This window comes from Physeter macrocephalus, chromosome 12 (assembly GCF_002837175.3).
Source record: "Physeter macrocephalus isolate SW-GA chromosome 12, ASM283717v5, whole genome shotgun sequence".
NCBI lineage: Eukaryota > Metazoa > Chordata > Mammalia > Artiodactyla > Physeteridae > Physeter > Physeter macrocephalus.
In genome coordinates this window covers 56,571,096-56,598,994 of record NC_041225.1, presented here as the reverse complement: position 1 = coordinate 56,598,994, position 27,899 = coordinate 56,571,096, and the positions used below count along the sequence as shown (strand labels likewise).

The 27,899-nt window shown below is 42.3% G+C and overlaps 1 protein-coding gene across 17 annotated transcripts in view; it reads right to left on the bottom strand.

The window, feature by feature from the left end:
• The window catches only part of TMEM178A (transmembrane protein 178A), a 262,811-nt gene that overhangs the window by 168,196 nt on the left and 66,716 nt on the right, over window positions 1-27,899 (bottom strand). For 7 of the 17 annotated variants that reach the window (XR_008618885.1, XR_003682285.2, XR_008618886.1 and 4 more), the window contains 2 exons: window positions 12,454-12,574; window positions 8,872-8,998 (listed from right to left, as the gene is read on the bottom strand). The gene's annotated coding sequence lies outside the window, so the exon portion shown is untranslated. Of the gene's footprint in view, window positions 1-68; window positions 1,074-5,276; window positions 5,502-7,461; window positions 8,092-8,871; window positions 8,999-11,544; window positions 11,703-12,453; window positions 12,575-14,074; window positions 14,195-16,611; window positions 16,698-27,899 lie in introns of those variants that run through there. The other 10 variants (XM_055089139.1, XM_055089138.1, XM_055089140.1 and 7 more) reach the window with 8 other exon arrangements.

The following is a 27,899-nucleotide window of genomic DNA, read 5'->3' as shown; positions in this document are numbered from 1 at the left end:
TTTCAGTAGTATGGAAGAAAGAATCAAAACAAACAAAATACAGTTTATAAGGGATAAATATAAAATTTTACATTTAGGATTTTATATAAAGGAAAAAAATCTGGCTTGATGGAAGGTCATGTGACAGAGAACTAGGCGTCTTGGCTGGACACAGGTTTTACATGGGTCCTTAATGAAATACAGATATGAAAAACAACAACAAAACGCTAATGGATTCTTGGCAGTTAACATTTATTTTCTCCTTGGTTATCAAGGATTCTTATTTTCTTTATACTCTTCTGAACTTTTCCAAGTTTTCTACAATGAGCATATGTTATTTTTATGAACAGAAAAAAATTACTCTTAGTCTTTGAAAATATTTGAATGACTGTCTATGGAAGTTGGAGCAGGCTATTCTGTATAGTTTTACAGGCTGGAACTAGGAAAAATGGCTAGTATCCAGTTCACAGTGGAGTGAATTCCTACTCCTGGAAGTCTCCACATAAATGTTGGCTAACTACAAAGGTAGCATAGCATAGCACGGTTGCTAAAAGCTCTGCTTCTGACAATGGCCTGACAATGGGTTCAAATCTTGACTGTGCCCCTTATTACTTGTATGACTTAGACAGGCATTGCACTATTTCTCCATCTATGAAAGATGCATGATGGTAACTGTACCCATAAGGTTACAAAGGATTCAATGGGTTCATCTGTATCAATGTTCTTTAAGACAGTAACTGGTCTATGCTCAATAAACATTAGCTACTAGTATCTGTCAGAAGTGGTACAGAAAGGATGTCTGCTTCGCTTGAGAAATTAAACTAAATGATTACCAAGGGTTCCCTGCAATTCCATGATCTTATTGTTCTAGGTGGGAGATTGCCCCCCTCAGGTGGTACTCTCTTATTACCTAAGTCTGAAGTTCTGAACAGAATCTTGATAATAACAAAATTATTGCAGGAGAGGAAGTGTCCACAGGAGGATGCCGTCCAAAGGTTATGCAGAATCTCATGAGCTTCTTTACCAATAATAGAAAGGAGACCCAGCAATGGCACTGGACATGTAAGCCAAATTCATGATTGAGGTTCCAATGACTAGACAAAAGATAGGGCATGGGTGAAACAGAAGAAAAGGGAGCCAAAGGAATTACAGTAAACAAAAGTCCATGTTCATTCATTTATTCATTTATTCATTTGTTCAACAAATGCATTTACCAAGCATCTTCTATGAATGTACCTAGGCACTGTGCTGGCTCTAGGCACAGAAAACCAAAGTCCCTACCCTAATGGAGTCTACAGTCAGTGGGAAGTTTATTTGAACCAAATAGTCATACCAATAAATATAAAATTACAGCCATGATCAGCATATGAAGGAAAAGTACCCAGGGTCATATGGTAGAGATTTGCCTTGGATATAGAGGTCAGGGAAGATAGCCCTGGGGAAGCCATGACTGAGCTAAGATTTGAAGAAAGGGGGGAAGTTACAAGATGAAGACGGGCAAAAAGCAATTGGGGAGGGGAAGCACAGCAAGTAAAAGGAAGTGAAAGAAGACCAGAGTGACTGCTGTGCAGGAAGCATGGTGGAGCATGGTTTGAGATAGATCTGTATGGGTGCAGGGCCTGTTAACAATATTGTACCCTAAAATAATGGAAAGGCATTCAAGTATTTTAACCATTTTCAGGTGGCGTGGGGGTGGACATGAAGATCAGGTGTAGAAATCACTCTGGATACACTGTGAGAGGCAAAGGTCAAAATGGCTGCAGATAGACCAGTAAGGAGGCTTTTACAGCAATCTAGGTGAGAGATGATGGTAGCTTAGGATAGTGGGAAAGGATGAAGGGAGAGGAGTTTGGATTCAGGAGAGGTTTAGAAGGCAAAATTGAATGTGAAGGGTAAAGCAGAGGAAAGGGTCCTGGAGACTCCAAGTTCTGGCCTGCTTAACCCTTCCGTGAGATAGGGAGCACTGAAGAGATTTGAAGTGGGGCAGGGGGAGATCAAAAACTTGGTTTCAGGACAAAACTATAATTCAGGAAGATACATGCACCCCTATGTTCATAGCAGCACTATTCACAATAGCCAAGACATGGAAGCAACCTAAACGTCCACTGACGGATGAATGGATAAAGAAGATGAGGTATGTATTATATATACAATGGAATACTATTCAGTCATAAAAAAGAATGAAATAATGCCATTTGCAGCAACATGGATAGACCTAGAGATTATCATACTAAGTGAAGTAAGTCAGAAAGAGAACGACAAACACCATATGATATCACTTATATGTGGAATCTAAAATACATCACAAATGAAGCTATCTATGAAACAGAGACAGACTCACAGACATAGAGAACAGACTTGTGGTTGCCAAGGGGGAGGGGTGGGGGAGGGATGGATTGGGATTAGCAGATGCAAACTATTATATATAGGGTGGATAAACAACAAGGTCCTACTGTAGACCACAGGGAACTATATTCAATATCTTGTGATAAACCAAAATGGAAAAGAATATAAAAAAGAATGTAGATATATGTATAACTGAACCACTTTGGTATACATATGTATAACTGAGTCACTTTGCTATACAGCAGAAATTAACACAACATTATAAATCAACTATACTTCAATTTCAAAAAGTAAAATTGGAAAAAAAGAGTTTGGTTTTGGATGTGTTACATTTTAGATGTCTGTGAGACTTCCCAAGTGGAAATGTTAACTAGGAAGTTGGATACGTGGGTCTAGAGCTCAGAGGAGAGATCTAGGCTGGGGAAACATTTTTGGCATGAATAAAATATAGAATAAGGAGGGAAGAGTGTCCAGGAGTGAGCCTTGGGTATTTTAATATTTATTGACTTGAGAAGAATAGATAGGGCTACAAAGGAGATAGCAAATTAGCTGTCAGAGAAGATAGAGGAAACCAGAAAAGTCTTGTGTCACTGAAGCCAAGAAAAGACAGTGGTTGCAGGAGGAGGAGTGGTGAACGGGGTAGACTACTCTTGGGAGGTCAGGGAAGAGGAAGAACCTCAACACAAGCTGTTTGGTTGGGTTGATGGGTCAGGACCCAACTGACAGTGACCTGAGGAGTGAGTGGGAAGTGAGCAAATAGAGTCCACAAGTATAAATATTCTTCCTAGAAGTCTCTAGAAAGGGGAGAAGAGAAAGTGATGGTTTGAGAAGAATGTACGGTTGGGATACGGTTGTCTCCACTCATCCCACTCCACTCTCAATGGGAGTCTTGAGTATGCTTTAAAGCTGACAAGAAGAATCCAGTTGAGAAGAGACTGAAAATAAAAGCATGAGGAGAGAACATGCAGCACCACAGTGGGATAAGGGGCTAAAAAGGATACATGGCCAGGGACTTGCCTTTTGGCCAGGGAGATGATGCAGAAAGAACTGCCTGGTCACAAGGTGGTCACAAATGGTAGGACTCGATGTTATGACAATGCTGGTGGAGAATGAAGCAGCTGGTATCAAAGCTCTGTGTTTCTCCCTGGTTTAGGCTTCCAAGCCAAATATTTGTGAGAAATTGGTACAGTTCTACCAAGAAATCTCAGCTCAGGTATCCCAGAGATTGGGTCCTTGCCCCAAATAGAAATAGCAGTAGTCCCTGTGGGTGGGAGTTCTTAGGGTTCTCTTCTAAGTTGAAACCCAGACCAATTATTATCTGAGGAAATGATATCATGTATGTTTCCTCATTCGGGCACAAGATTATTTCCCAGAACCATAATATTTTGCAAATGAAGAAACTGAGCTGCATCCCTAGCTATGGCTCATCTCAACCAGAATGGAAGAATTTGGAGTTTGCACGAGTCCAACTTTCCAGTATTTTCTGAAGTGTAGAATACCAACATGGCATGAAGCCATCGTCTGAGACACAGTGTCTTCAGACACCCACTACCGGGCCTTACGAAGTCACAGCAGCGAAGGAAATCCAGTTTGTCGTGAGCATCTGCTAGGTGCCAGGCTGTGTGTCAGTCTCATTGGCAGGCATTATCTCATTTAATCCTCCTAACAGTCTCTGACTTCTGGATCTGAGCTTCTACCCAAGAAATGAGAAATCCGCTTTGCCACCTTCCTGAGAGCTCCAGGCTGGTTCTTTTACTTCCCTGGTGGCCTTCATGTATGGCTCCAGGCTAACCTGGCCTGCCAGGCCCATGACAAAGTAGATTTTTGAGTTTATGGCAGCACATTTCCCTGAGCTTTTCCATAATTCTCCCAGCCAACCCAAGTGCCAGGAAAGGTTTGTATTTTTATCTCAACTTTCCTTTCTTCCAAGTTGTGTTCCAGACAAATATTTGTGGTCATTGCCCAATGAGATCAAAGTACACAAATGTCATGTGCTAATTAAAAAAAAAAAAAAGAAAAAAGGCAGGAGGAAGGATTTTCTGAGTACTTACCAGAGATCTAATACATTATTTTTTAAGCCAACAACCCAAGCTTAATTCCAACCCCCATTGTCAAAATCCTTTCATCTCTCAATTGACAGAACCAGAGCAAGCCACTGAGCAGGGCTTCTAGGAGGAAGTGAGGTTTCCAACAAATGGGAGGCAAACTTCTTCTCCTCTCCATTTCTCAAAGACATATTTCATCTGTGCTTGGCCACTAGGGACACTTAGGATCAACACTTTCCTTGTCGCTAGTCACCCTACCATAACTGCAACACCTCCTTTGAGAATATCTCCCTAATCAACTTTTATGTTCTGAATTTCTAAAAATTTTTCTTAGTATCTTGTTTTTCCCAGTTTTATAATCAGGTGATATAAGCATAAGTAGAATGCTGACCACTGACCCCAGACTCATAAAAGCAATCCCTAAACAGTTTGTTCCTAAGAAACAGCAGCTCCGATCCCAAAGGATACTCCTTCACAGGGCAAATAAACATGATGTGTTTGTAATCCCAGAGTGCCCTGAGGATTGCTGAAGTGGGTCAGGGATTCAGAAGGCTGCTCCATTCCCATCTGGGAGGAATTCCTACTTCCTTCCCTCTCCAACCTTTGTCTGCCTGCCCCCAACTCCCCACACTTCCTCCGTGTAAAAATGAGAGAGGCTTTCCTCCTCCAAGTTTGCACCCACCTGTGCCTGAGTTCAGTAATGAATCAGTCAATAACAATGTACTGAATACCAGCTACATGGGAGACTAGATTACCTTTCATTACCTCCGTCTGCATAGCTCATTAAGAATGAGGAACATAACTCTTTGAAAACACATACTGTAGAAATTGTGAATAATAATGATAACTATTAATAACACATCAGCCTAAGTGGAAATCGAGTTTTACTCAGGTGGATAAAATTACCTGCGGAGGGCTTCCTTGGTGGCTCAGTGGTTGAGAATCCGCCTGCCGATGCAGGGGACACGTGTTCGTGCCCCGGTCCGGGAAGATCCCACATGCCGCGGAGCGGCTGGGTCCGTGAGCCATGGGCGCTGAGCCTGCGCGTCCGGAGCCTGTGCTCCGCAACGGGAGGGGCCACAACAGTGAGAGGCCCGCGTACCGCAAAAAAGAAAAACAACAAAAAATTACCTGCGGAGTACAATACATCTATGGAATAAAGTGAGTCAGCACCCAGACACTTGTGCTGTTTGTAACAGTGATATTCTTTATTCAGTTTGTAAGTCACACCTGGCATTCAAAGCCTGTTTCTCAAACACAAGGCCCTTGAAAGCTTTTCCTTTTTAATATATATGCGCCATTGTCTTTTTCACTAGAATAATTTCGAGTTACGGGCTCTTTTCCCAACAAGATCAGGTGGGAAAAAAATGTTGATGTGAACTTATTGTGTGTTTAATTCATTCTTTCCTTCCTTCAGTGAGCATGTGTTGCAGGCCTGCTATGCTTCAGGCATTAGGCCAGGCACTGAGCTACCAGGGTGAGCAAGACACAGTCATGCCCACAAGCTGCTCACAGTTTAGCAGGTACCTACCCCAATTATAGCAACTGTTACAGATGCCATGACAGACATCTGTGAAGTCGTTACGGTAGGGGCCCAAAAAGCCGTTAAGGTGGGTTCTGCCTATGAAAGGTCATAAAAGACTTTACAGAAGAGATGGAAAACAATCGCCTGGCCAAAAATGCATACCATTTCAGATTCACATTCAAGCATCATGTTTCAATGCATTTTGTCATTAAGTGACTAATCTCTCTAAATACAAAAGAATTTGTTATTTCTGGCAGAAATGATAGTCAAGCTTAGGAACTGCGGTACTGGCTCGATCAATATGTGAGATGTTTTTAATTGAGGTCTGTGGTTTGTATATTCTTCTATAGAACAATCCACAATTGCTGTCAAATTTTTCTATTCTCAGTTGGCTGATCTACAAACAAAATAAAGCAACATTCTGCAAAAATCTTCTGGCCCAGTATCTACTAAAGTTGCACATCCTAGAGTAGTGACTTCACTATTTAAAATATATCTGGTGAAATTTGAATAAGCTCTGCAGTTTAGTTAATAGTTTTGTACCAATGTTAATGTCTTCATTTGGAAAATTGTACTACGGTTGTATAGATGTTAAAATTGGGAAACTTGGGTGAGGGAATATATGGGAAAGCTCTGTACCAGTTCTGCAACTTTTCAGTAAATTTAAAATTTGTTCAAAATAAAAAGTAAATAATACATGTGTGCGTGTACAGATGTATTTACATTTTTTATGAGATCAATGCTATACAAAGTGTGTTCCACAAATTCTTTTTTTTTTTGGTGGGGGGCTTTGAGTCATCCATCCATGAGGTCTTTTCTATAAGCAGTTTCTTTTATCTCCATGAAGATTTTATTTATAAAGTGCAGCTTATTTATAAAGTGCAGCTGTTAATATCTACTTTTTTTTACTTTAGATTTTTTAAACACTTTAAAAAAATAAATTTATTTTCTTTTATTTATTTTTATTTTTGGCTGTGTTGGGTCTTCGTTGCTGTGTGCGGGCTTTCTCTAGTTGTGGCAAGTGGGGGCTATTCTTCGTTGCAGTGCATGGGCTTCTCATTGAGGTGGCTTCTCTTGTTGTGGAGCATGGGCTCTAGGCACACGGGCTTCAGTAGTTGTGGCACATGGGCTCAGTAGTTGTGGCACGCAGGCTCAGTAGTTGTGGCTCACGGGCTCAGTAGTTGTGGCTCGCGGGCTCTAGAGCACAGGCTCAGTACTTGTGCACGGGCATAGTTGCTCTGCGGCATGCGGGATCTTCCCGGACCAGGGCTGGAACCCGTGTCCCCTGCATTGGCAGGCAGATTCTTAACCACTGCACTACCAGGGAAACCCTACTTTTTTTTTTTTTAATTGAAGTATGGTTGATTTACAATGCTGTGTTAGTTTCAGGTGTACAGCAAAGAAATTCAGTTACATATTATATATATCAGAGAATATATATAATATGTATTATATATATAAGAATATGTATTTTTTTCAGATTATTTTTCCATTATAGGTTATAGTAAGATATTGAGTATCGTTCCCTGTGCTATACCATAGGACCTTGTTATTTATCTATTTCCTATAGAGGAGTGTGTATCTGTTAATCCCAAACTCCTAATTTATCCCTCCCCTCCTCAATATCAAAAAAAAAAAAAACCAAGCAACCCAGTCAAAGAACGGGCAGAAGACCTAAATAGACATTTCTCCAAAGAAGACATACAGATGGCTAACAGGCACATGAAAAGATGCTCAACATCACTAATTATTAGAGAAATGCAAATCAAAACTACAATAAGGTTATCACCTCACACTGGTCAGGATGGCCATCATCAAAAAGTCTACAAATAATAAATGCTGGAGAGGGCGTGGAGAAAAGGAACCCTCCTACACTGTTGGTGGGAATGTAAATTGGTACAGCTATTATGGAGAACAATATGGAGGTTCCTTAGAAAACTAAAAATAGAGTTACCATATGATCCAGCAATCTCACTCCTGGGCATATCTCCAGAAAAGGTGAAAGCTCTAATTTGAAAAGACACATGCACCTCAGTGTTCACAGCAGCACTATTTATAATAGCCAAGACATGGAAACAACCCAAATGTCCATTAACAGATGAATGAATAAAGAAGATGTGGTATATATGTACAATGGAATATCACTCAACCGTAAAACAGAATAAAATAATGTCATCTGCAGCAACATGGATGGACCTAGAGATTATCATAATAAATGAAGTCAGACAGAGAAAGACAAATATCATATGATATCACTTATATGTGGAATCAAAAAAATGATACAAATGAACTTATTTACAAAAGACTACTATTACTATTACTAATCAGACTAACTAAATATGGAAACTGAAAGCAAGCATTTAGAAAGTTTTATAACAATTTAACATTTCCACAATATTTAAGCATATGATTGTTTTCCTAAAAATTTATTTTTATTGCATTTTTTAAAAGTATCAATCTGTATTAGTCAGAGTTCTCCAGAGAAACAGAATCAACAGGATGTGTGTGTGTGTGTGTGTGTGTGTGTGTGTGTGTGTGTGTGTGTGTGTGTGTTTATATATACAGAATTCCTTCTTGCTCAGGGGAGTTCAGTCTTTGTTCTATTAAGGCCTTCAACTGATTGGATAAGGCCCACCCATACTATAGAAGCAATCTGCTTTATTCAACTACTGATTTAGCTGTTAATCTCATCTAAAAAACCACTTTCACAGAAACATCCAGAATAATGTTTGACCAAATATCTGGGCACCCTGGCCTAGCCAAGTTAACACAAGTTATCACATAGTCCATGAGAGATTGGAAGATAGTTTGAGAAGCATTGTACAAGACAACTTTTAATAGTCTACCAAATAGTTCCATTAATAAAAAAGCATTCAGACTAAGAATGTTCATTTTATGTGGAAACAGGGGAACTACTGTGAGCAGTGCCCTGAATGGTCTGGGGGAAAAAAAAGAGAATCACTTTTCTATACTCACCATTGAGCTTAAGCCATTAAAATCCACCTTTGCCCTTTGAGACAGTTTGTATAGCTCTAATCTTGAGGTTCCCAATCTTTCCCAATTCACAGCATCTTAGTGTCTCAGTAATTTTTTCACAGAGCTCCTAGGCCAAAAGAAAAAAAAAAAAACCTAACATAAATCTCATTTATCCAGTAGAAAGTTCCCAACAACTTAGCCATTTGAAAATATAATACACATAAATTGAAAGAAAAAATATTTTTATTTTGTTCTTAACCACAGTTGTTTATAAAAGGATATGTATGCCAGGCATTGAACATCGTCTCTCAAACCTTGGAACCTGTGTAGACACCACCACTTATTCACCTCGTGTTCACACTGATTTTCACTTACTACTTGCATTTTATAACAGCTGCTGAAAATCCAGCTTCTCCAAGATCAGACATCTTTGAAATGAGTGCAGCACAATCTAATGTTGAAACTGTGAACAACCTTGACCAAGTAGTTCACCTGGTGGCCGACAGATGTCAAGCATCACCACATCTCCCTCAACATTTAGCCTATGCCACAGGGCGTCCGTGAGTTTGCTGTGGTGTCCTGAGCACCTAGCGCATAGTTTGGGATTCCTGGCTCTATTCTTTTTCCATTTTTGATTCTGTTCTCCCATTTGTAAAATATAAGCACCCACTTTAAGTGTCTAGCAACTACCTCTGTTAAAGCTGGGATTAAGCAGAATATAACATTTACTGTCATGTTATAACTCTGACCTTTCACTGCTAGCACTCAAGAAGCTGTGTATTCCATCCTCTGTTCTTTGTCTCTGGTAAAGCCTGTGGAGGATGAGAAGGCTCCCAATGGCCAGGCATCCCAAATATGTGTCTCAGAGAACAGAACAAAATCTTTTGCTCTGTTATACATTTAAATAAAAATACAGTTTTTAACCAAGCTCATAAATAAATACAGAGAACAGATGGATGGTTCCTGGAGGAGTGAGGGGGGGGACAAAATGGGTGAAGGAGGTCAAAAGGTACAAACTTCCAGTTATGAAATTAATAAGTCATGGGTATGTAATGTACAGTGTGGTAACTATTGTTAATAATACCATATTGCATATTTGAAAGTTGCTAAGAGAGTAGATCTTAAAAGTTTGCATCACAAGAAAAAAAATGTTGTAACTATGTATGGTGATGGATTTAACTAGACTTATCATGGTGATCATTTTGCAATATATACAAATATCGAATCATTATGTTGTATACCTGACACCAATAAAATGTTACATGTCAGTTATAACTCAGTCAAAAAAAAAGAATACAGTTTTTAACTCATGATGTTATCTTTTAACAGATCATTAGATCAAGACTGAAAGCAGTACAAAAATAGGTAGAATGGGCTTCCCTGGTGGCGCAGTGGTTGAGTCCGCCTGCTGATGCAGGGGACGCGGGTTCATGCCCCGGTCCGGGAAGATCCCACATGCCGCGGAGCAGCTGGGCCCGTGAGCCATGGCCGCTGAGCTTGTGCATCTGGAGCCTGTGCTCCGCGACGGGAGAGGCCACAACAGTGAGAGGCCCGTTACCCGCAAAAAAAAAAAAAAAAAAAAGTAGAATTCGGTACCTTTCTCCTAATTTTTAACCATTCTCAATCACATTTTAATCTAATCCTGATCTTTCTTTCCAATTATATTTATTTCACTCACCCTAAATTCCTGTCCCTTGGGTCATGTAAATGGCTCTAACAGGAGTACTTTGGGACTTAAGCATGGCTTGAAATCAAAGCCTTTGTTTTTTTCATCTGGGTCAATATGTTCTCTTCATCATTACAGTTGTGGTCATCATCATCATATGAACAATTTATCCTATTTGGCTGGTACCAACATTTGGAGAGATGGCCTCCCTCTGTCTCCTGTTTCTAGCTTTTCCTGGCTCCTTTTCCATAGGCAGAGGCAAGGGGAGAAAGAGAGAGACTCATATATCTTACACTCCCTGCAAGGTTGTCTCTTCCTGGCAACAACAAAAAAGACTTTCTCTTTCTCTGCCTCTCTCTCTCTCCCCCTCTCCTTTTCGTAAAGATCCCCTATGTTCTTTTATCTACTGTCTATTACCACCTTCTATAGTTGATACAACCTACCTCTGATATTAAGCTACTGTCTTGTAATGGAAAATACATTCCATTGCCAAGGATAAACCCAAGCTTATCAGAACATACTTTTTAAAGCATGTTTCATAATAAACAGCACACAATCGTAGATAGGAGCACAGAGCCACTGGGACTCCAGAACAGGTATCTGATGCCAGAACGCAGGAGAGCAGTGCCCTTCACTGCTGCTCCCGTTTCACCCAGCCTGATGTTGAACTCCCCCCTTCCATCTTGCTGGAGATTTTCTATAAACCAGATGTCAACAAATATATTGGATTCTTTATACTTTATAATCTGTTTAACATTTCGAAAGTGTTGAAAGAGTTGGGCACATTATTCATTTCAACTATAGCTACTTTCTGATTACCTGGGGAAGGGATTAGCAGGATACCTGTTTGAAGCAAGGTATCCCAGAAGCCACCTCACTGGGTTTAAAATCTAACTGGTACACAGCCTTCAGTGGGAAGACTGATGGAGGGCGTTCAGTAAAAATTAAAAGCCTAGGAAACGCACAGGCCCCCGGGCCGGAACAAAGCAACTGAATGATGGTTCCACCTGGGAATCGAGGTGGGAGTTTTTCCTTGCCATGCTCCCGGGGACAAAAGTGAAGTCAAAACTTCCTTGCAGCAGGGACGAATTCCTCATCAGAGGGCCTCCCGCTTTTGCCGAGCTGATTTCGTGAGTGGTAAATGAAGTGGTCCTCAAAGAGAGAGCTGACAGAGGAGGAAACAAGAAAAGCACAACCGAATCCCCAAACATGCCCCGCATAGTGAAACAGGAGGAACTTTCAGAAGTGATGAGAGAGACCAGCCCAACCCCAGCTCTGTCTCAGACACGTTTTCTTCCTTCCTGACTCATCGGGTTTCTTTAGGAAAGCCTGGTGAGAAGGGATTAGGAAGCAGGCGAGGGAGCCAGCCTTTTCTGGCAACACAGGGCTTTGTGATTTCAGATTCTGCAAGTCTTCAAGAACAGACTCGGTGCGCTAGCATTCTAGGCTGGAGGCCAGCAACAGTTCAGCTACAATGAAGCACATGAGATGGCTGGTGCTGTCAGCCGGAGACCCAAGGACTTTCCTGGGGCTGCACCTCTCTGGAAGTTTGAAGCTATGGGGACAGGTTTGCCTTCTTGGAAGGTGCAAATGTCACCAGCCAGGAGTGGCAACCTTCTTGAAATGCGCAAACGTCACCAGCCAGGAGTGGCAGATGCCGAGAGGCGTCTGAAAACAGATCTCCATCTGGTAATGGGTTAGGCTTCCTGGGACGCAGATTAGAATAGTTTGAAATAAAGCGACGGAAGCACCGGTTTGGCTTTTCACATATTGTTATGGTCTCTGGGTCATTTCCTGCCTTTGGAATTTATTTCCTTTCCAGGTTCAGCAGAACCCAATGACTACAAGAAAGAGATTGGGAGTTTTCTTCGCCTCGGGCCCAGCAGAGGGGTAGCTCTGTATCTGTGAACTTGTACCTCTGAGGTGGGTGTCTCCTCCATAGCTCTCACTGAGCCCGGTAGGAGGGAAGCTTTAGGAATGGCATAATAAATGGGGAAGGGAGCCATCGCCAGTTAAGTCAGATGAATCCTCTTGTTCCTAGAAAACAAAAAGGGAAAGAATCGATTGGGAGGGTGCAAAGGATGCTTTATGGGGGGGAGCTCTTTCCTATCAGTATTCCGTTCAGGGAGGGACACAGCCCCTCTTGGAAAGAGGCTGACACCAGCTCCATGTAGTTAGATACTGAGGACAGGTTGCTTCACAACCATGACCTGTTTTGTTTTATTTTACTAACCTTCGTTTCCCACTTTGTCCCCCCAGAGATTTAACGTAGCAACAACTGTCTTCCTGGCAGCATTTTAATGCTCATTCTGGGCACTTTGAAGCTGATGTGAATCCTTATTGCAAAATTTCTCCGCAGCTCCCAGTATGCCCTGAACAGCCGCTGTAGTTGTGCAGTGCAGGGACGCCCCAGAGGTCAGGGTGAACCGTGTAACTCAGAGGGCTGTAAGAGCTGGTTAAAACTTAATGCAGAGGCTGCTGCCACTGCCTTTCTCTAAGTCTGAAAAGGTTTGTCTCTCTGGAGAGTGATCCACAGTCACAAGTTCCTTCTGAAAAGCCAGCTCATGCAGGCCTGGCTGTCAGGAGGAAGCTCATGGAGTCTGCTCACATGTCCACAGCCCATCTCTCTCTAGACTGAGAGATCAGAGTTCACAGCTTTAGAGGAAGGGCTAATTTTTGCCCCAATCCTCAGCGTAAGCACAGCTAAACTGGCAGCAAGTGCTCTGTCAATGCAGAGGAAGGGGACGCTGGTGATCAACCTTTATCCTGGTGGCCCCCTCCCCCATCCCCAGAAACAAGAACCAGAACACTCTCCCCTCCCCCACTGCCTTAACAGGAAGCCAGGTTACCACTGTGGCTCAGGAGAGAATCAAAGTGACCTTTCTGAATCACACCGTCTCATCGGGTGTCCACAGAAATGGTCTGTGACCTTCACAGTGATGTTTCCAACATTGAGGAAGTTCCAGGGGAAGTAAGTAAGTGGCTAGGGACAGAGTTGGCTCTATAAATAAGCAGCGTCAGAAACACCTGTACGGTATGATTTTCAAAGCAATGAGAAGTCTGCTGAAGAGCCCCATTCTTCCTCTACAAAAGAGCACTCTGGAGGATTAAGGCATTGTGTTTCCATGTAAAAGTGTAACCTGGGACTGGTTAACTTTCTAAGCCTTTGCTTTTAAACTTTAGAGAGTCTTAATTGCACAGGTCTGGCAGGAGTCCAGGGATCTGCATTTTTTATCAAGCCCACCTGCTGATGCTGGTACAGGTGGTCTATGGCCCATACTTTGTAAAACTGTGCTGAGAGAATTGTGAATTATTGTCATATTAACATGGACTAACTGGTAATACCTGGATTTGGCGCTCTGTGTGGGCAAGATAGTTTAATTCTCAGAGACTGAAGGCCTCCGGACCAGATGGTGACCGCTGTAAATTTAGTTGGAGGCTGGTTTCTAAATTATGGCTCAAAAGCCTGCAAAGTATGAGGACTGGTCCACAGGGTCAAAGAGGGCAGGACTTCTGCAGCATGTCCTGAATACTCACTGAAGTTCTGTGGTGCGGAAAACCCCAGACGCCTGAGAGGACCCTCTGACCTCAGGGCTGCAGTCCTGCTATCCTACGTCTTGGGGTACAAGAACTGAAGGAATAGATATATCTCCTTTCCTTGCCCTCAGCCATTTCCAAGTAGAAAAAGGAAAAGGGAGAAAATAGATTTATTCAGTGCTTTATATCTTTTAAATTCTCAAGTAGCCCTAGTATCATTAGTCCCATTTTGAAGATGAGAAAATTGAGGATTAAAGATGTTGCACAACATTGTACTTCAGCTATTCTTCAATAAAAAATAAATTTTAAAAAATCACAACATTGTGATTCAACTATACTTCAATAAAAAATATATTTAAAAAAAAAAAGATATTGGAGAACGTTAGAAAATTCCCAAGGTCATATGAGTACTGAATGCTTGAGCTGAAATGTGAACTCCCGTCTACCAAAGTCCAAGTTCCATTTTCTTTTCACAAAACCATTCATAACTAAAACTTATGCTGTGACCACTCTGAGGGCCTAGATGTTTTGAGACCCTCAAAATACCCTCGCCTCTCCCTGACCTTCATCCATACCTGTTACCCACTCTATTTCAGAATCTCACCTCATCTTTGATCTTTATTCCATCCCTGATCTGCAACCAATCTCTCAGTCCTGCTCATTTCTTATTACCATAAATTCTTTAGCCCCAGGGGTGAAATATCATCACCTCTCCTGGGCCCAGGAGGACTTTTCTGATCCATAATTACTCCAGTCAATGACTTCAAGACCAGTGGGTCCTAGAGAACCCAGGATATCACCAGAGGTTTCCACGGACTGAGAATCCTCAGATGCTTGGGAGGCATTAGTGTATTTACTGATCTGAGACCCCTCCCCTCAATCCCAATCCGTGTACTCCCTTCACCCCATCCCCAGATCTCTTCTCAAATCAGGGCAGAGATGAAGGAAACCTGGATCAGCTGTTGCCCTTCTATTAGGAGGAAATGCCACCTCACACCTCAACTTCCTAGTAACAGTGATTATTCTGGAATGCTGGGCACCCCCTAGTGGGAGTAACAGAGAGAAAAGACAGACTTTTGATGCTGTTCTCAATAACCCATCCACCCCCAGCTTCCTGCCCCTCAGTTGTCTTTGCCTTTGCGCCCATGTCACTGTTCTTGAAATGATTCATCCTTCCCACGATGACTGGGCCTTTTGCCCCATAAAACCCTCCCTGTCTTTACAGACATAATGAACTAAAATTAAGCAGAAGGCAACTCAGGCAGAACAGCAGGAAAAACTTCCTATAGTGAGAGCTCTTAAAACTCTAAAATTCCTTATAAGGCAAACTACGACCTAACTGCACTGGGAAAACAATAGAGAATATCTCGGAAAGAAAATTTTGGAAGTGAGGAGGATGAGGGAAAGACTGCTTTCCTGATTTCGAAATATATGTTAATACACACATATCACCCCCTCAGCCTGAACTGAAGACTTACATTAATGCCCTGTGCTATGTCTTACCTCTTCTAAGGCCAAGGGAACACGCAACATTTACCCATTTTGGAATAAACTGATAAAGCCCTGTCCTAGCAGAGGGGCAGCCCATCTCTGGACTGGGCACTATAGACCGCTGTGGGACATTCTGAACATTTGTCACTAGCTATCACTCACTCTTTAAAGACCCTGGCCATAGCTCCCCATGACAGGGGATGAGCCCTATTACATTATAATCAGTAAACCATTTTCTGAGTACCTACAATACACAAGGCTCAGGTAGACCCGATCTTAGGCATTTTAAAGATCTGCCCACATCTATTTAGTCCTTTGTCCAAAGATGGGCTTGAATAAAAAAGAGAGAGAGCGCTAAAGCTTTCAAGTGCTTTAAGAATTCTTCTGGGCATATTCACAGTCTGCATGTTAGTTAAATACCTCATCATTTGCTCACTGGGCAGGGGTCAGCCAATCTCATCCTGCAGCCCAATGCCTGTCCCTAGGGGATGTTATAATTGCATAGCATCTCACCTCTCTATGCTTTTGGTTGTTATGGTCTTACTTGTTCCTGGATTTGAGTCATCAACTCATTAGTGCCCATTCAACTTAACCTTTCCTGATAAGTTCCCTGAAACCTTGCTCGTAATGCTAGCAACTCCCGTGCAGAATTATCTCTGCTCCGGCTTCTGCCTCATCTTGAACCAAGCCGACTGGACAGTCTAATCTCCCAACAGCTTACGATGCTGATCTCTTTCATCTTTTCTTTCAGAGCCATTTGATGATGTTCCTCTCTCCGACAACCAAGAACTCTGGAAAAATCTCTCCCCTCGGGGCATTTCCATTTTTGTGTCCTTGCGAACTCAGCAGAGGCCTTTCACGAGGAACCTCCGTGTGGGGTTAGAGGACACACTGGACCCCAGTGCATGGGACCTCTGGGAGGCAGAGAAAGGTCAAGGATGCTCCATGGTCAGCCTCTTGGGCCTAACAGCAGAAGCTGGGACTCCTTCCTGCAAAACTTGGGCTTCAGTTAAAGGCATTTTTTAGTCTGGAGACCTTTGACTCACTCTGAATGGAACACTCAAAGGGTGAAGTAAGGTTCTCTGTTGGCAGGAAAGACACACTGATCTCTGGCCCTGGTGTGTTCGCCAACCTGGAAAGACACCCAAACTGTGGTGAGTTAGCTGAGCCACTTAGAGTGCTACTTACTGTCAGAGTCAACCATTCCTCTTATGTAAGCTGGCCTTGACTTTGGAAGAAAGGGTAGTGATGTGTTTATGTGCTCAGAGGAGAAAACACTATGGAGAGAGAATGAGATTTAAAAGGAATAAACCCAACTAGAGGCTGCTTTGGGTGCCTGGCAAAGAAATCATAGAGAAGCTCTGACAGAGATAATGGGAACTTCCACTACTTTTGTCTCTATTTTAGAAGAAATAAAAATTAAATCATAAATCTAAAGATGAAGGTGCATTCATCTGGGGAAAGGAACAAACAAGCTGTTACATTTCAAACAGATATGAGGGCTGCAAAAAATGAATACTTTTTTTTTTTTTTTGCGGTACGCGGGCCTCTCACTGTTGTGGCCTCTCCCGTTGCAGAGCACAGGCTCCGGACGCGCAGGCTCAGCGGCCGTGGCTCACGGGCCCAGCCGCTCCGCGGCATGTGGGATCTTCCCGGACCGGGGCACGAACCCGTGTCCCCTGTATTGGCAGGCGGACTCAACCACTGCGCCACCAGGGAGGCCCTAAAAAATGAATACTTTTAACCTGCTAGTAGAAGTGCTTCTTTCCTGAAAGTTATCATCGATTAGACACCAACACCAAAGAGAAGGTTACAAAAAATTCTTTTTCATGCAGGTTAAGAAGCATTAATTTGGGTTGTCTGTAGTTAGCTGGATTCCTAGTACTGGATGCTTTCCAAGAAGAAGAGAAAGGTGAGCAACCAGAGCAGTTATGCGAAATTCAGGCGTGCGCTTTGTGGGTAAAGGTGAGGAGAGTGTGCTTCAGCTGGCCCGGAGCTGCACCAAACAGAAATCAATGGTTATGGAGTTTGGGGGGTGCCCAGCAGTGATGGGGTCCCTGGATCAGGCCTTGAGAGACCCAACATTGAGCTCCCATGGCACTGCTTGTGGGCAGGGGGAGAGGTCTAAGCTACCTGCCAGTACCTACAGCAAGTTTGATAGATATGCATTATCCGTTAATATCCCCAAGGGAAGGGAGTTATGTGCCAGCTGTAAACCTCCCAGGAAAGACAGGTGTGCAGCTCTTAGATGGCATTCAAGGAAACCAGGTGAGGGCTTGAACTCCGGCCAGAGAAGCAGGGTGTGTGACACCTGAGGGAGCTGGGTGGGAGTCATTAGGACTACACTCAGGCAGGGAAGAATGGGGTGTGGTGTGCCCACAAAAGGTGGGTGTGAGCATTCCAGAGCCTTGATAATGTTTACGAAAGAAGCTTTGGTAAATATAGACTGTCCTCGTTCTGACTGTCCTCAAACGTTTTCTCCAGCTGAGCTTCTGGTTCTTTTAGGGCTACAACATAAGGACGTTCTCAATAAAGTTGAAGTTAAGAAACAGCCTCAGGGAGTTCCCTGGCGGTCCAGTGGTTAAGACTCCGCTTCCACTGCAGGGGGTGAGGGTTCAATCCCTGGTCCGGCTGCATGGCCAAAAAAAATTAAAAACAAAACGAAAAAAACAGCCACAGATTGGACGAGATGATAGCTATGTTTTGGAATCATAGTAGCTGAAGTTAAAGCAAGCACTCCAGGTCTTCATCAACTTGACTTTCTTTCTCTCACTTCTAGGAAGGCTGTAAACCACTCTACTTTGTCCTTTCAACCCTTTATTTCCTGGGGTGTGCTGGAGCCAGTGCGTGCCACCTCCCAACCCCGTGTCCAGTTAACCTCATGGCAGCTCACAATCAGCCACGGTGGGAGTATTTATACTATGGAAATTGGCCAACACTACAAATCAGAGCTCTATGTTTGTTTCTGGAGAGCCAGTTGTTAAACATTTACCAGTACACCATGCCTGTTGCTAAAAGTTCTTACATGAGAGAAGGGACAATGAACTGAGGGGGAAGGATGTCCAGGGGTGGGGGAGGGATGGTGAAGCCCAGAGTATCCAGAAGGAAGCAGTAGATTGCCAGGATTGGGTCTGCCTGCCTCACAAATACCGCCCCCCTCAACACAAGCCTTGCATCCAATATTTCACCTGCTGTGTGTCTACGACACATGGAGATATTGCTTTCTGTTCACTGGGGCGGAGCGGGGGTGTTTCACCTCCCCACTGAACTTGTTTTGAGGTTTATGGTGCAGGTATAATAACCTAGGTACAGAATGCTTTTTTCTATTATGGATTTTTAAAGTGTTTTCACGGAGATTCAATCCCACTTTTCCTCTTCCAACCTCCCCTGCCTCCTGGCTTCCCCGCCATCCCCTTCCAACAATACGTGCTCTCTCTCCTTCCCCTATATGTGCTTCCCACTGACCTTTGGATGCAACATCTTATCTATTATAAAAATATCCCTAAGCCAGACAATTATTACTCCCTCTAGAAGAGAGTTTTTTATTGTACGTGTAAATCACCTGGAGAATCTTGTTAAAAAGCAGATTTGCATTCAGTAGGTCCGGCTGGGCCCTGAGATTCCTCATTTCTAACAAGCTCCCAGGTGATACTGACGCTGCTGGTCAGCAAATCATTCTCTCAGTAGCAGAGCTGTCGGCTGGACACGTTAATCAACGTGTCTCCAACAGTTGTCTCGCCCTTCTACCGTTTCTACTTTAAGAAGTTCCACCTCCATTTCTGGAAGAGGCAGCGCCTCCCAGGCTATTGGACCAGGAGTAGGATCATAACCCAGCAACCAAATCTATATGCCAGGCGGGTTGGATTCTCTTTCAAAAATCTGAGCTAGAATGCTGTCCTAGCCTGGGCTCCCCCACAAAGCAGAGCCTGAGACAGAAGTTGGCACATACCAATTTATTTGAGAATCCCATAGAATAAGAGGGCAGGATATGGGGAGCAAATGAAGGAAGGAATAAAAAGCAGTACTAGGATGTATTTGTTCTTGACCTGATCCTGGCAAAGTGCAACAGGCACTCAGTCCCATGGGACGTGCCAGTGGGCCTTCTGCTATGCATCTCATGACTATCTCAAGCATTTATATGGCCTTTCCTTGATGAAATTACTGATTAAATGCTTGATAACCCTTTACTTTCCAGTTTTCAAATAATTACTTGGCTCCCTAGCATGGTTAGTCACCAATAAATTCTATTTTATATGATTATGAACTCATGGATTTAAGTATATTTAATGCACTTCAATCCACTGCAATTATTATTCTAATGGGTGCTCAAATTATCCCATCTTTGGTCAGTGGAAGCTTATTCCTGTTGGTTCCTGAGTTTTTTAATACAACCCCAGTAGTCTTTTATGGCTTCCTTCTTTTCTGGTATGATAAGATATCTAACACAACTTTCTGTGATGATGGTAATGCTCTGTATCTGCACTCTGTGATGCTTTAGCCACTAGCCACATGTAGCTATTAACTACTTGAAATGTAGTTAATACAACTGAGGAACTGAATTTTAAACTTCATTTAACCATTGACTGATTTTATTTTAAATAGCCACATGGGGCCAGTTGCCACCATATTGGCCACTGCTATTCTATTTTGTAACAAGTGAAGAAACTTAGGTACAGAGAAGCACTGGGATTTGTCTGTGATGTAATTCAATCCTTGTCATTAGAATAGTGCAGGGAATGACTGCATCTAAATAATCTGGGAAACAAACAAACAAATCAGTTTAAAATACTGATTTCTGAGCCTCACCCTCAGATATTCTGATCCATCATGTATGAGGTGGTGCTCAAGAATCCGTTGTTTTAAAAGTTGTTATTTTAATATTACCATGCGGGGGCTTCCCTGGTGGTGCAGTGGGTAAGAATCCGCCTGCCAATGCGGGGGACATGGGTTCGAGCCCCGGTCCGGGAAGATCCCACATGCCCGCAGAGCAACTAAGCCCATGCGCCACAACTACTGAGCCTGCGCTCTAGGGCCTGTGAACCACAACTACTGAGTCCATGTGCCACAACTACTGAAGCCCGCGTGCCTAGAGCCCGTGCTCTGCAACAAGAGAAGCCACAGCAATGAGAAGCCCGCACACCGCAACGGAGACCCAACACAGCCAAAAATAAATAAATAAAATATTACCATGTGATTCTGATGAGCAGCTAGGTTCCAGAACCATTATATTAGATTACTGGAATGTAGTATTTATGTTACAGCTATGGTTCATTGAAGATCATCCCAGTGAATCAACTTTAACTCCTTGTGGTAAGTTTCTGAACTCAGAGGATCCATAGCACTCTGCTAGTTATGGGACCAAGAGCTACAGGTGCTTACAGAGGCTTTCCTCTCTCTGGCTTCAGTACAGGTCTCTGGCTTTAATCTGTTTTCCCTGCTATAACACACATACCATGGACTGAGTAGCTTATAAACAGTAGAAATTTGTTTCTCACAATTCTGGAGGCTGAGAAGTCCAAGATCAAGGCACTGGCTGATTCAGTGTCTGGTGAGAGTCCGCTTCTTATACACCATCTTTTCACTGAGGCCTCTTTTATAAGGGCACTAATCTCATTCATGAGGGTTCTGCCCTCATGACCTAATCACCTCTCAAAGAACCCCACCTTCTAATACCATCACCTTGTGGGGTAAGAGTTCAACATATGAACTGGGGGGACAGAAACATTCAGATCATAGCATGGCCCGCATTCATCCATAATTTTAAAAGACACAAAGCCAAGCCAAGAGTGGACAGCCTTCACTCTCAGACCAGCCTTCCTAACCCACTGTACCTTCTGTGTTTGTCGAGAATTGTGAAAGATCTAAGATTTTACCCTGTTTACGCAATAACCAGTTAGCTGCCACAGATTCATGAATGCTGGTAGAAGACCCGAGACTCCTGGGCCAAAGACAAAGGACTTCATTACATTCTACACGCAGAGCAACATGAGATTCATGTTCATGTCATTTCCCCTTGCCCCCCTCCAATCCCAAGGGGGTGACAGGGTAGCCCAGGTGGATACCACACACACAGTGGGTTTCCAACACAGCTGAAGAACCCCAGTCTTTTATAATGGGCTGCCCAACTTTGAACTTGCCCAACTTTGCCCCAGAGGGAGACATTGTCTTTATTATAAAGTACAGAAAACAAAGCTTCCTTCTGCTCCAGAGGGAAGATACTATCTCTATCTGCCAAGGCTGTTCAATATAAAAATACCCCTGAAAAGACAGTCACAACAAAAGGCTGCCGATGCCTTTGCTTGAAGACATGCAGAAACATGAAAGGCCCATGGAGAATAGTCTCCCCACAGTGTACACCCCAGGGCTCTATTCTTGGTCCATCCTCAGCACAGTGAACCTGAACCAAGACTGAAGTACCTAGATAGAGACCCTCTATGTTCTTCCAGCTAGGATGATTTTGCACATGGCTCTGTCCCCTAGCAAGAGGTCGTAATGCATAGAAGAGCAGCCTCTAAAATCACACCATCTGGGTTCGCATCTCAGCTATGCCACTTATTAGCTGTATGTCATTGAGAACTTTATTTAACCTCTCCATGCCTCAATCTCCTCATCTATAAAATGGGAATATAATAACACCTACTTTGAGGTTATTATAAGAATTACATGAGATTACCAAATTATTATAAAGATTACATGAGATTGTGAAGATTACATGTAAAGTATTTAATACAAATTTCAAAGCAAGTCCTCTGTAAATATTAGCCATTGCTATTATCACTCTTTGCTTATTCATGCATTCTCATGACTTTTCCTACCATGGTAGACCTACTTGCTCATATACAGCTCCAACACTCACTGGCTTTTTTGGGTTGAGCTAAAATGTCCAGTTCTGACCTGTGTCCTCCCACTGCAACCTGAGAGCCAGTGTGACACCCTGTTGCGTTTGCTCTTTTCTAGCATGGGCACACTATGGCCTAATTAGCCAAATACAACCTGCCACCTGTTTTTTTAAATAGTTTTTTTGGAACCCAGTCACATCTGGTCATTTACATATTGTCTATGGCTGCTTTAGAGCAACAACAGAGTTGAATAGTAAAGACTAAAATATTTACTATTTGGTCCTTTAAAGAAAAAGTTTGCCAACGCTTGCCCTCTTCTATTCACAGCCTGTAAACCAACCCCATGCAACAATCTTGGGGTTATTGATCGCCAAGGGGACCAGGTAAGGGTGGAGAAGAATCACTGCCAGCTCTCTTCATTCGAAAAACAACTCCAAAGTACTGTTAGTAGAGAAGGCATCAATTTAACCTTTTAAGAGCAGTGCTTTATATTATCCTTCTCTGAACTGGACTATTTACATAGTCCACCATTTGGCTAATATCCATCCAGCAAGTAAAACGTTAATAAACTTTCTTTGTGCAAAATTATTGGCTTAAAAACAGAAGACTATTTCTAAAGGAAACTTCCTTTGATTAAAGGATTTTATCAAAGAGGACTCTAAAAATAACTTAGCCTTTCAAATAAGAGTAAATATAGATAGAATTTATCACTTTCATTTTCTCCACAAATATCTTTGACATGTTAATAGCCGCCTAATGAAGACAGACATTAGATGAATATTTATGATGGCCGTGGTTGATGAATATCATCCATGAACTATGCTTTGAGTACTGGATTTCAGAACAAAGTCATAAGATACAGTTAGTCATCATAATTGAATATGCATTGAATGACCACTTTATATTAGGCCCTCAACGCACATAGAACTTTCAACTTCCTTTGTGCAATACTTTTTCAGGGCAGAGAGACAGAAAGTTACTTGAGAAGTCCAACTCTGACCAAATAACAACACAGATGCTTTTATCATGTTCAGAGGGCAGGCTTCAACAGCCTTCTGAAAGCAGCCCCAAACCCAAAAGTGCAAAAAGGGTGAGTGCGGAGGGAGTGTTTGGTAATTAGTGTTTTTTTGCAATGAAAACACTATAATATTTTAGAAATTTTAGAGAAAAACTCCCTTTCTCCCTGTACCCTAGCACATTTGCTTTTTTGTGTGTACATTTTTGTGTACTCCCATTTAGACTTCATCCAAATGCATCCACACGTTCACATACTCCAAGTGAGAGTTTATCCCGATAAAAACAATTTTTTAAATGTGTACAGAGGTTTATTCGCAACATGTTCATCACAGAGGAATCAATAGCATCATGTATTAGAGCTGCAAGTGGCTCTCAAAACTTGCTATCCATTGGCACCACTTGGGAAGTTTTTTTTTTTTTAAAAATACTAACATTCTGGGCCCACATGCCAAACATCCTGATTTAATTAGGCTGAGGTGGGATCCAGGGTTGGGTATTATTTTAAAGCTCCCCCAGGTAATTTTAAAATGCAGCCAGGCTGAGAGCCATTGACTGAGCCCAGTACCTTAATTTTACAGGTCAAATACTGAGTTCTGGGGGTGTACTTCAAACCTGCTGCCTTTTCCCCGGCCAAAAGCTTCCTGGATCCCTGGAAACTACAGCAAATAAACAGCCTCTGTGAAAAGGAAAATACTCAAAGTGTTCCTTGGGTGGGCAGGTTGGATGTACTCCAGGGTTCTGTGAATAAGGATTTAGCCCTTGCAAAGCATAGAACAAAACTTTCTTGAAATATTCAAGATCTATAAATAGAGGGTCTGGTATCATCCCTTAATTGGAGCCGCACCTTTGACCTAGTTAGAATATATTGTCCAAATGTTTGGGATTGTGTTCTCTCAGCCATCCACTCCTCAGCTGAACATTCAACAGAATGACGACCAATATTTAGAATTCTCCTGAGAGCGTAGGCTCCAAAACTGAAGCTTCCGCTCTTCTCTTTTCCATGTGGTTGAAATTTAAAGTGCTTCGGTGTCGTCTCTCCCTTTGGGAATATCCTCTGGAACTGGAGATTAATCATTATGCAAATAATAAATACTCTGAAAGTTCGAGAAAGGAAGGGAATTTGTTTAAGCGATCCTGTTATTGTAGTTTAAATGAGAGATAACAAACAGCAGTTGTGATTTGACCTGCATTCAAATTCTGTACAGTTTATGTGATTTCAAATTATATTTCTTCTTTGAGATTTATACGTACCCTTGCCAAAACTTCTGGTTTCCCATAAATTTTCAGATACATTGCCCCTCACCCAGCCTGTTTGCACTTCCTCCCAGACCTAAAGGCTGTTCTGGGAAAAGACAGATTAAAACATTTCTCTCTTGGAATGTTAGTTTGACTGAGATGTTATTTAGATTTTTTAAATAGCCTAAATGCCTGGGATGATCTGAAAGGAAATGCTGCCGAGTCTAATGTTGCCTAATAAATAGGGCAAGTCATGCTTACTCAGGCACAGCCCAGAGGGAAAAACAGTCCTCACTCTTATCCTGAAGGTCAAAACTCCTTGGGTTCACTTGTCATATTTTCTCCATGTCCGCACGGGTTTCTAAACAATAGACTGCTAGTTAATAATTCTTTATATTAAACTTCCCCTGTTCAAATAACTGGGTGGTTTCTCTCTCTTGATCTGACCCATACTGATACCAGGCCCTTGCTAGACCCTGAGTTCCCCAAGAGCAAATGAAGTGCTGCAGGGCTGGGACTGGGGTGAGGCAAGCAAGGCACATAGGTTCATGGCCTTGCAGGGTTGTTCAAGTGCAGGGTGGGCACCTGAGGGTGGGCACCTCCTATAATGCTGGGCCCTAGGTCACTTGTTTGCCTCTCCCTAGTCCAGTCCCTGCTGTGCTCTTTCCTTTCCTTTCCTTTTCTTTTCTTTTTTTTCCCCAGAGCTTAGTCTAACATATTCCAGAGAATTCTAGTTAGTACTTGTTATCGACTGAATGTTTGTGTGTCCCCTCCCCCCAGTACACATATTGAAGCCTTAACCTCCAATGTGATGGTATTTGGAGATGGGGTCGTTGGGAGGTAATTAGGTTTAGATGAGGTCATGAGGGTGGGGCCCTCATTTGGGGATTAATGACCTTATAAGAAGAGGAAGACAGAGAGAGAGTTCTCTCTGCACATGCATTCACCAAGGAAAGGCCATGTGAGCACAGAGAGAGGCCAGGAAGTCGGTCCTCACCAGGAACTGAATCTATTAGCAATTTGATCTTAGACTTCCCAGTCTCCAAAACTATGAGAAATAAACGTCTGTTGTTTCAGCCATCTAGTGATGGTATTTTGCTATGGCAGCCTGAGCTAAGACAGTGCTCAATTAGCATTTAGTGAAAGGCTGAATTACTTAACCCTTTCAGAATCATTTCTCTAATTCAGCTTAAGAAAACAGTTGAATCTAGAAGCAGTATAGGGTGATGTTCAAAACTTAGACTCTGAAGTCTTGTAGACCCAGGGTAAAACCTACCACAGCCCTGATCCAGTTATTCTCTGTGCCTCAGTTTCTTTAGCTGTAAAGTAGACATAATAATACCTACTTCATGGAATTGTGGAAAGGATTAAATAAGACTGTGCATGTAAAAGATTTAGCTCAATGCCCTCAAATACCAGCTTGTAGTGTTGACAGTAAGCTAAAGTTACTCCCCATCAAATTAACCAAAATTCCCCCTACTCTGAGTCACAAAATGATGAAATTAAAAGCCAAAATTCAGTATGTCAGTAAGTAGTCTTTCAGAGAGGGTCTAAAATCACAAAAGTTGAACATTGCCTCCCTCTGTTCCAAGAGCCAAACAAAAGCCAAAGTAAACAAAGTTTAGGAAGGAACGTAAAAAACAGAGCAATGGCATCAATCGCTTTTCCCATAAGAGAAGACTGGTTTAGAGTAAATATTCAGTCAGTTCTTTTTTTTGTTTCCCTTTCAAAAAGTTGAAACTTTATTCAAATTCAATTCAATGAGGATATTTAGTGCTTCTTCCATGTTCCAAGAATTATGCTAGTTAGTAAAGATTCAAAAATAAAGGGCTTCCCTGGTGGCGCAGTGGTTGAGAGTCTGCCTGCTGATGCAGGGGACACGGGTTCGTGCCCGGGTCCGGGAAGATCCCACATGCTGCGAAGCGGCTAGGTCCGTGAGCCATGGCCGCTGAGCCTGCGCGTCCGGAGCCTGTGCTCCGTCCGCAATGGGAGAGGTCACAACAGTGAGAGGTCCGCCTACCGCAAAAAAAAAAAAAAAAAAAAAAAAGAAAAAGATATCCTTGCTCTCCAGCAGCTGAAGGTCTTGAGGTACAGAGATAAGCATGTAAACAAAGCAAAGGTTATTTTGAGTGACGGTTACTCTAACTGAGGTGAAGTTCACGGGTTCTGCAGGAGAGAAAGAGGGACCTGGCAGGGTCAGAAAATCGTTCCCAGAGAAGAAAAAGGTAGTATTTGTATTGCTATTGTCCTGCAGAAGTGGAAAGGGAAAAATGGAAGGCATGACTTGCATTTTTCAAGTGACTAGAGAAAGATGGTGTTTTGTCTGCGATGTGACCAACAAGGGTATAATTTCCAAAATATACATACAGCACAAAAACAAAAAAAACAAACAACCCAATCAAAAAAACGGGCAGAAGACCTAAACAGGCATTTCTCCAAAGAAGACATACAGATGGCCTATAGGCACGTGAAAAGAAGCTCAGCGTCACTAATTATTGGAGAAATGCAAATTAAAACTACAGTGAGGTATCACCTCACACCGGTCAGAATGGCCATCATTAAAAAGTCTACAAATAATAAATGCTGGAAAGGGTGTGGAGAAAAGGGAACCCTCCTACACTGTTGGTGGGAATGTAAATTGGTGCAGCCACTATGGAAAACAGTATGGATGTTCCTTAAAAAACTAAAAAATAGAGTTACCATATGATCCAGCAATCCCACTTCTGGGCATATCCAGAGAAAGCTCTAATTTGAAAAGATACATGCACCGCAATGTTCACAGCAGCACTAGTAACACTAGCCAAGACATGGAAGCAACCTAACTGTCCATATCAACGGATGAATGGATAAAGAAGATGTGGTATATACATACATATATACACAATGGAATATTAGTCAGCCATAAAAAAGAATGAAATAATGCCATTTGCCTCAACATGGATGGACCTAGAGATTATCATACTAAGTGAAGTAAGTCAGGAAGAGAAAAACAAATATCATATGATATCACTTATATGTGGAATCTTAAAAAATGATACAAATGAACTTATTTATAAAACAGAAACAGACTCACAGACATAGAAAACAAGCTTATGACATTTCTCCAGAGAAGATATACAGATTGCCAACAAACACATGAAAGGATGCTCAACATCATTAATCATTAGAGAAATGCAAATCAAAGCTACAATGAGATATCATCTCACACCGGTCAGAATGGCCATCATCAAAAAATCTAGAAA